The 10,036-nt window shown below is 32.0% G+C and overlaps 1 non-coding gene across 1 annotated transcript; it reads right to left on the bottom strand.

Moving 5' to 3' along the window:
* Positions 1-3,723: 3,723 nt before the first annotated feature.
* Positions 3,724-3,796, bottom strand: TRNAK-UUU (transfer RNA lysine (anticodon UUU)). The gene has a single exon. It is a non-coding gene; the product is annotated as a tRNA-Lys (tRNA).
* Between the last annotated feature and the right edge of the window lie 6,240 nt (positions 3,797-10,036).

Raw genomic sequence — 10,036 nt, 5'->3', positions numbered from 1 at the left:
TAATGTATATTCCTACTTGAAATGATCTAAATTTTTTGTTTACATAACGATTTTTGATACAAGTTTGAATATTATATATTATAATTTCTTTTGAATTTTAACCTCTTTTTAAAAAATAATATTATGTGTTTATGTTATTTTTTTTTCAGTTGATGGAATTTGTTATTGATCAGTATAATTTGGTAATCTTTTTAGTGAATATGCCTTTTGGCTGAGTGATTGATTCTTCCTTTTTATGGTTTTATTCTCCCATTATTATTTGTGTTAAATCCTTTTCATTTTTTCTTCTCATACAGAATATTTTTAGAAAAAATACACTGTGTTTAGGTTTGTAAATAATGAAAAGATAAATGAGTTGATAACTAAGTAGCTCGATGTAATGAATCTTACTTTGCAATGCACATTTTGCAAATTCCTTTTTATTTATCCACCCATCCCAATAAACAGATTATAATTTATTTACTTTAAAAAAAATCTTCTGTGTCATACTATTCCATATTTCTATAACAATATTCTTTTAAAAAATATATTTATATAACATTCTTTGTAAGTTATGATTCTTTTTTTGTTTTTAAAATGATTTATGCATAAATCTCCTAGTTTGGATATTAATGCCCAAATACATATGTTCTTGTCAGTAGTAATGTTATATTGAACACATATTGTGTATATTATTCTTGCACATACTTTTTCTTGTATGTTCAATAATGCTGTATTGAATATAATGTATTGCATATATATTGTATATATTATTTTGGTGTTCTGTGAAGATTTGTGTTTGATAAAATGTAGTATTTAAATCTTGATAGACAATGCATAATAATAAATGATTAAGATTCCAAACTAGCAAAAGATACTCCTTTTTTATCTTCTTGCTTAAATACTTACCTCATTTATTTCTCAGTTCTTAGTTATTTCTTCAGACATGGATTTCCTTATAGGAAATGTTTTTAAAATCTCACGTATTCTTTGCCTCATAATCTGTATGATTTCCATTTATTTAAGTTCAGTGAGATATTTCTTAGTGACCTTAATTTATATGTGTAAGTAATTGTGGTTCTTTGAATAGATTTAATGTTATTCATACATTGGACACATATAGATTAAAATATAGAATAGATATTGGTGGATAATTTTCAACACCTAATAAAACCAGTTTTTATTATTTTAAACACCTTCATCATTTTTTTCTATTAGTTGTTTGCTTGCCTTGCTATGCTTGAACAAAATTGTTTTCAAATTTTAAATCGTTTATTTTCTATTTTTTTCCCATTCTTTTAGAGTATTTCCTTCATACAATTATTTCTTATATTATTCAAGACTTACACATTTGTGATGGTCTTATATATCTTGTTTATTATAATTTTATCAACATAAAACAAATATATTTTTTAAATAATTTTGACCACAAATTCTATTTTTACTGAAATTAATATTGAAAATCTTCCTTTAATGTAGCTTAAAATATCCAGCTCTATCTCTGAGGATCACATTATTTTTAAAACTTTTGAATTTTGGAAATGGCAATATAGTGACAATAAAAAGAGATTTTTGCCAGGGATTCAGGGAAAGAGGGAGAGGGATAAATAGGTGAAGCACAGAGAATTTTTAGGGCTCTGAAATATTCTGCATGATATTGTGTTGGTAGTTATATGATATTATGTATTTGTCAATACAAAGAGTAAGCTTTAATGTCAACTGAGGACTTCAGTTAATGATAATGTAACAATATTGGTTCATTTATTCTAACAAATACATGGCACATATTGAAATAATAATAATAGAAAAAACTGTGTTAGTATGTGGGACCATATGTGGGTATGCTCTGTAATATCTTCTCAATTATTCTATAAATTGTTTTATGTTTATGAATACTAGTTTAGTTAATTATACATCTAATTTAAATGACCATAATCTAAAATTTAAAACAACTTTAGCAGCAACATAAACACATATTTATGTATTTATCCCAGGTAAAAGAAACAACAAAAATATCACTATTCATATCTTCTATTATAACATGGCAAAAACATTTGGCATAGTCTCCTTGATAATTCTTTCCTCCATACCTCTAAATCCAAGGTTTGGTCATATCATCTAAAATGTCTTGTCTTGTTTGATTATGTATAAGGCATCCTATTCCAGTTTCCAGGTCATGTTGCTTGGTCAGACGCATTTGGGAAATTATGCTTTGAAATTTCACTATTTTGAAGTTTCTTGGTTTTGCACATATTGTAGAAATTTCAGATTAGATTTGTCTTCTGCAGGCAATCTAATTTTGTTGGCTTTGTATTGTCTAGAAATACCTCAATAGTTTATTCTTACAAGAGAAACTCTTGGATTCTTAGGACCCCCCCCCCACCAAGGCTTTAATTGATTTATTTCCTTTACTTTGTGGTGATTTTGTAATTTCAATGTGAGTTTAGAAGGAGGTTAGCATATGTTTTAAATCAGCCATCTTGGACCCCAAAATTCCACATTTCTTTTACATAGATATTACCAGAGATAAGAGAACAGAAGAAACTATTAATTAACTGCAGTCAGTGTTTAATTTCATACATATGATTACAATTCTCTGAATTATATTTGGAATTATGTAAATAGCAGTTGAAATCAAATCCCTATTAGGAAGAATTACACATTCTTAAATGTGATTATTTTAACTTTATTATGATTAATTTTAATATAATTATGTACCAGTTTTCTGGAATCTAGTTTTCCACTAGCTAAAATGAAGGGTATGATTAATGAATTCATCTTAAAGTGCTTTTAAAAAAATTAAGTAAGAAATAATACAATAATAAAGTAAATGTAGATTTGATTAGTAAATAAGAAAGGTAATTTGGTTTCAAATAAATTGAAATTAGATATTTCCTAGAATTTAAATTGAGTGAAGGTTAGCAATCCCATCAAGAATATAACTTTAATTCATTAACTAATGATGTAACTTTTACGACTTATAACTTGAGTATGAATGAAAAATCAAGTGTCTTAAACAAATTGCATTTCCAGGTCCCCATTCCCAACTATGTTAATGTGGTGCCCAAGAAACTAAATTCTTAACAAGAATCTCCAGGTGATCCTGATGAGGGACGCTGCTCAAAGACAGGAAGTCTTCATGTTACCGCTCAATGTAAAGGCACAACAGAAATAGACAATAAGAATTGTAATGCTACAGCAGCACTATTACAATATTAACATATAACAGTAACAGTAATAATAACAAGAGTAAACACAAATTAATTGCGTTATAGTCGTCAGGTGATATGGTATAAACTTTACATTTATGATTTTTCCTAATTTTTATAACAAATCTCAAAGAGAGTTTCTACTAATTCAATCTATATATCTGGTAAAGAATTTAGTTTAAGAAAAGGAAAGCTATCTGGCCTACTGTCAGGTAGGTACCAAGGGAAAGTTCTCTGACACTATAGCCCTCTCTCACAGATAACTCTTCTTGCCTAACAGTTCTATTCAAAGGCATAATTAATTTTAATAATAAAAATTTAAAACATATATATTTTGTATAATTTATATATCATATCTTATGTCATATTACTAACAGAAAGATACTTTATAATACAGAATCTTCCTATGAAAGAACAAGATGTTTATATTTACATCCATTTATTCAACTTTTCTTTAAATACTCCTAATAATGCTTCACTATTTCAACAATTTAAGTTCTATAAATATCTTTATTTTTTAAAGCTACTATTATACCATCTGAACAGGGGCTTGAACCATGAACCCTCAGATTAAAAGTCTGATGCTCTACTGACTGAGCTATTCAGGTTCCCACTTGAGAGGATTATAAGTAGCTTTTGCTCTATTGCAACAGATTGTTTTCTTCTATTATATTCTGTATCTGAATATAGGTTTTCATTATGAAAAATATTATTTTGGGCATATAACTAGATCTACAGACAATTTAACAGATTTCTTCTTTTTAATTTTTTTATTGCATTACTAGAATTTTCCAGGTAAAGCACATGTAAACTGTGAAAATTTTGTACCACTTATCTCATAGTTATTATGCTTCTAATATAATCATATGTTTATTGAAGAAATATATACTGATCAAAAACTGTGTTAGGTGCCAGTTGGATGCTAGAATGAAAAAAAAGATAAATTGCCCTCATGAAGCTTACAATTTAATGGGAACTTCAGGCATTTGTTAAGTAATCATAAAACACTATATTTCCCAACTGTGGTAGATTCCTTTGAAAAAATGCATAAAAAGTCATGACAACATATTGGAAGGGGCATGTATTTACCAGTTTAGACCTTAGTAAAGAGCTGCAGTTAATTATAATTATTATGAAAGGAAAGAGCATTTTTATCCAAGTGGCACTATTTGGAAGATCCAGACATGAAGGAAAATATGGGACATTTGGGAAGCTAAGGCCCTATGCCTGGGACACAGTACACAAAAGGTGATGAGATAGGAGAGTGTATTATTTATTACTGGGTAAGAAATTACTCCAAATGTAATGAAATATCCATTTTCTAACAGTTTCTGGGGGACAGGAGTCAGAATGTGATTTAGTCAAGTGCTCCTGTCTCCAAGTCTATGCTGAAATTATAGTCAAACTCTTGGCTGGCTTGGGCTTTGGTCACATCTAAAGACACAAGGTTGGCATTGGTGGTGGGGGTGGGGGCGGGGGCAGGGGAGGTGAGGAGGGATGTCAATCCACTTACAGTCTTTCATACGGTTGTTGATATGGCTCAGGTCTTTGACATATGATTCTCTCTACAGAGCTGCTCCCTAACATGACAGCAGCTTACCTGAGGGTGAGCAAATCCAAGAGAAAATAAGAGAGAGCATTCAGGATAGAAAACAGAGTCTGCTTTGCAGCCTAATCTTGGAAATGAAAACCCATGCTTCCTGCTACATTTTGTATGTTAGGAGGGACTCTGTAAGTCCAGTCCCCATTATACCTTCACGTCTACATACACACACATGATAATTCAGATCTTCTGCTCCTCACTGTCTCTTGTTTCTGTTTCCAGAGTGACTACAGCTCTCTGAATGAATCAAGAAAATGATGTAGGCACAAACAGTGCCTTGAAAAATGCTTTTGTGGTGTCCCTTCTACATAGAGGACTTCTCTATTAAAGCTGGTACGTACATAGCTGCACTTGGTGCTTCCACTTGCACAAACTGAAAATATGTGGGAACTAATGCCCCATGGGACAAATTTGAAGAACAGAGTTCAGAATTTGTGGGCAAATTCATTTTTATTTCTCCCTTCCAATAGAAGATGCCCAAGTGGAGTTAATATGGATTCTTGAGCATAATCAGTGTTATGTGATTTGTCTCACTTTGTGATAGGCAACCCAATAATGTATACATGTATTGGTTCTCTTTTCTTCTCTGCTTTTCATGACTTTGCTTCTCACTTTGCTTGCTGAAATTTAACATAACTCCCTGCCTCATGCTGAGGTTTCCGAAAAGATTAAGTTACTAGCTGATACTTAGAATGTGAATCTTCAAGGTGAAACTTTAGAACAGGATTTTACCCCCAACTGAAGGCAATAAGAATACCAAGCAGTAGTACAATTACTAAGCTTTCACTTGTGATTTGGATGAGGTGCAGGTGGAAAGTGAAGAGCTGAGATATATAATGGCTTAGGCACTTGGAAAGTATAACAATAAAAAACAATTGTAAGGATGGTGAAGTGGTTGACTTTTCTAAATCTCCTTAATATAAAAATGTGGTGTATAAAGCTAATATTTTTTTTAATTTCAGCATATTATGAGGGTACAAAGTTTTAGGGTACATATATTACCTTTGCCCTACCCTAGTTAGAGTTTCAAGTGTGTCCATCCCCCAGACAGTGACTAACGCACTCATTAGGTGTGAAGATATCCATCCCATCTTCCCCCCTCCCACCTGCCCTTGTGCACATAAGTGTTGATCAGTTAATATCAATTTGTTGGTGAGTACATGTGGTGCTTGCTTGTCCATTCTTGGGATATTTCACTTAGTAGAGTAGGCTCCAGTTCTATCCAGGATAATACAAGAGGTGCTAGACCACCACTGTTTTTGTGACTGAGTAGAACTCCATGATATACATATATCACATTTTATTAATCCACTCCTGTATTGATAGGCACTTGAGTTGTATCCACATCTTTGCAATTGTGAATTGTGCTGCTATAAACATTCTACTGCAGATGTCTTTTTTTTACATAATGTCCTTTTTTCCTTTAAGTAGATGCCCAGTCATGGGATTGCTGAATCAAATGGTAGTTCTGCTTGCAGCTCTTTGAGGAATCTCCATATTACTTTCCACGGAGTTTGTACTAGTTTGCAGTCCCACCAGCAGTGTATGAGTGTTCCTATCTCTCCCCGCATCCACACCAACATTTATTGTTTTGGGACTTTTTGATAACAGCCATTCTCACTGGAGTAAAGTGATATCTCATTGTGATTTGATTAGCATTTCCCTGATGATTAGAGATGTTGAGCTCTTTTTCATATGTTTATTGGCCATTAGTCTACTTTTGAAAAGTTTCTGTTCATGTCTTTTGCTCACTTTTTGATAGGGTTGTTTGATTTTTTTCTAGCTAATTGTAAATCGATGCCTCCCAATTTGTTCTTTTTGCTTAAGATTGCTTTTCCTATATGTGATCTTCTCTGGTTCCATAGGAAGCATAGAATTATGTTTTCTAGATCTGTGAAAAATGATATTATTATTTTAATAGGGATTGCATTAAATCTGTAGATCACTTTGGGTAGTAAAGACATTTTAACAATATTGATTCTTCCAAACCATGAGCACGGTATGGTTTTCCACTTGTTTACGTCCTCTGCTATTTCTTTCCTCAGTGTTTCATATTTCTCCCTGTAGAAGTCTTTTACCACCTTAGTTAAATATATTTCTAAGTATTTTATTTTCTTTGTTGCTGTTGTGAAGGGTATTGAGTCTTTGATTTGGTTCTCAGTTTGACTGTTCTTGGCATGTAGGAATGCTACTGGTTTCTGTATATTGATTTTGTAACCTGGAATTTCGCTGAATTTGTTTATCAATTCCAGTAGTCTCACGGCAGAATCTTTGGGGTTTTCTAGACATAAGATAATATCATCAGCAAAGAGTGATAGTTTGACCTTGTCTGCTCCAATTTGGATGCCCTTGATTTCCTTCTCTTGTCTGATTGTCTGGATAGAACTTCCAGCACTAAGTTGAGTAGAAATGGTGGTGTTAATCCTCTAAGAGATATAGACTGGTTGAATGGATGAATGGATGTTTTTTAAAAGAAACATTGCTTTTTATTAACATTTATATTGTAACTTTCAGATTTTTATTATAATGATGTAGTTTACTGGGAACTACAAGGAATTTATAATTATGTATTTTTAAGTTTTTGCATGTCAAAAATAGGTTGATAAACACAATGTAATCCTATCTATTCATTATTTTTGTTGTTATATTGAAGTGATTTTCCCTATTCATAAAAATGTAGTATCATAGACCGAATGCTTGCGTCCTTCCAAAATTCATATGCTGAAATCCTAACACCCATTGTGATGGTATTTGGAGGTGGCCACTTTGGGAAGTAATTAGATCATGAGGGTGGAGCCCACGTAAACAGGATTAGAAAGAAGACAGCGAGCTAGCTAGGTCTTTTTCCACCATATGGGGATACAGGCTGAAATCAGCTGCCTGCAACCTGCAAGAGAGGCCTCCCCAGAACCCGACCATGCTGGCATACCAATTTCAGACCTCTAGTGTTCAGAACTGTGAGAAATAAATTTCTGTTGTTTATAAACCACCCAGTCTGTTTTAAGTTGTAGCAGTCAGAACTGAAGACATATAGAGTATACATGATAATATTCTTATTCATTCATATTAATGATCTGTTTAATCAATCCACAGGTATTAAATGAGAAACCATTATTTTCAATCATTTTATGCATAAATTTACCTACATTGCTGCCAAATGATGCATATTTTGAATGTGTTCAAAATATTTTGCAAAAAATAAGACTAATCCACGATTATTGAATTTCACCTCCAAATATCTTATTTTGTGATTAAATGGTAAATAGCACAAAATACAGTTAACAATGTCAAATATTATATGATAACCCACTCATAATATAAAAGCATATTTAATAAAAGGTTAATGTTTCATTTCTCCTACTTTCCCATTTAACTAACACAGTAATTAGATACATACAAATGTTAGAATGTACTGTGTTAATACTTATAAAATTCAAGCAAAAACATAATCAAGGATAATTATATTACTGAATAATTATATTCTGTCATTTTGATTAAAATTTTCAAAGTAACACTGGATAATCAAAATTAAGATTAATTCCTAATTTTTTGTCTTTTTTCATTCCCTGAACAAATATCACATAAGTTCTTATCATGTAGCAAGTAATCTTCATGACATTTAGGGTATAGAAATGAACAAAGAGAGTCTCTGAGTTTAAGAATCTCCTGGACACATTATAATATTTTCCAAGTACAATATAGGAAATGCCTGGTACAGATTTTTTCAGCATCTAGCAAAGGACAGAGAAGTAAGTACTTAAACTCAAGGAAAGTTTTTTTGTGTTTTATCTGGTTGCTTCCTGGGGGAAAGTCAGAGAACTCAGCTGAGAGCAGATGTCATCTGGAATTATTCCTTATTCTCAAATGGGAAATGAAAGAACATTTAATATCTATATATTAAAGTATTTAATAGGGAACAAATTATGTGTTTTGCCTTTAGGTATTTTTAAAATGACAAGGTACCTATATGTTAATTATGAACTTCAGAAAAAATACAGATGAACAAAAGGAAGGAGCTGTACATTTTGAAACTGAGCAGAGGGGGAATATGTTCCAGGCCACGGCAACAAAAGATGCAACATGCAGGGCTATGTAAACTCATGGAAGCTTTGAGCAAGGATAAGTAGTTTCAGTGGAGCTGGAGTTGAAAATTTTTGTAGAGAGTAGTGACATTTATATCTTTAATCCATCTTGAATTAATTTTTGTATATGGTGAGACATAGGGATCCAGATTAATTCTTCTACATGTGACTAATTTCCCCAGCACCATTTATTGAATAGGGCTTCTTTTCTCCAGTGTCCATTGTTGTCTGCTTTGTCAAAAATCAGTTGGTTGTAGGTAGATGGTTTTATATCTGGGTTCTCTGTTCTGTTCCATTGGTCCATGTCTCTATTTTTGTACCAATACTGTGCTGGTTTGGTTACTATAGCTTTATAGTATAATTTGAAGTCTGGTAATGTGATGCCTCCAGATTTATTCTTTTTGTTTAAAATTTCTTTCGATAATGAGACTCTTTCTGCTTCCAAATGAAACGTAGAATTATTTTTTTTTAGATCTCTGAAGTATGACCCTGGAAATTTGATGAGAATTGCATTGAATTTGTAAATCACTTTGGGTACTATGGACATTTTATGAGCATGATGTTGTGTTCCATTTGTTTGTATCATCTGTGATTTCTTTCCTCAGAATTTTGTAGTTCTCCTGTAGAGATCTTTCACCTCTTTGGTTATGTACATTACTAGGTATTTTATTTTCATTGTAGCTCTTGTGAGTGGTATTAAGTCTTTGATTTGACTGTTATTGGTATACAGAAATGCTACTGATTTATGTACATTGATTTTGTATACTGAGACTTTGATGAATTTATTTATCAATTCTAGGAGACTGTTGGTGGAATCTTTGGGGTTTTCTAGATGTAAGATCATATATCATCAGCAAAGAGCGATAGTTTGACTTCTTCTTACTTAATTTGGATACCCTTTCTTTCTTTCTCTTGCCTGATTACTCTGGCTAGCACTTCCAGCATGTGTAGTTGCTTTAAATTTTTGCCAATTAAAAGCAAATCTGATATCTTGAGTCATAATCGGAACCATTTGATTATAGTAATTTTAGCTAAAGTACATTAAAACCCCTAATCACTGGTGACTAGGAAGGGGAGTAGTAACTTTGTGGTAAGTTGCTGCTAAAGAGTTATGTTTCTTCTTCTCTTCAACTGCAACTGTTAGGCTCATTTCAACATAGTGT

The sequence above is a fragment of the Eulemur rufifrons genome, chromosome 17 (genome assembly GCF_041146395.1).
Source record: "Eulemur rufifrons isolate Redbay chromosome 17, OSU_ERuf_1, whole genome shotgun sequence".
Taxonomy (NCBI): domain Eukaryota; kingdom Metazoa; phylum Chordata; class Mammalia; order Primates; family Lemuridae; genus Eulemur; species Eulemur rufifrons.
This window is presented reverse-complemented; position numbering and strand designations above follow the sequence as displayed.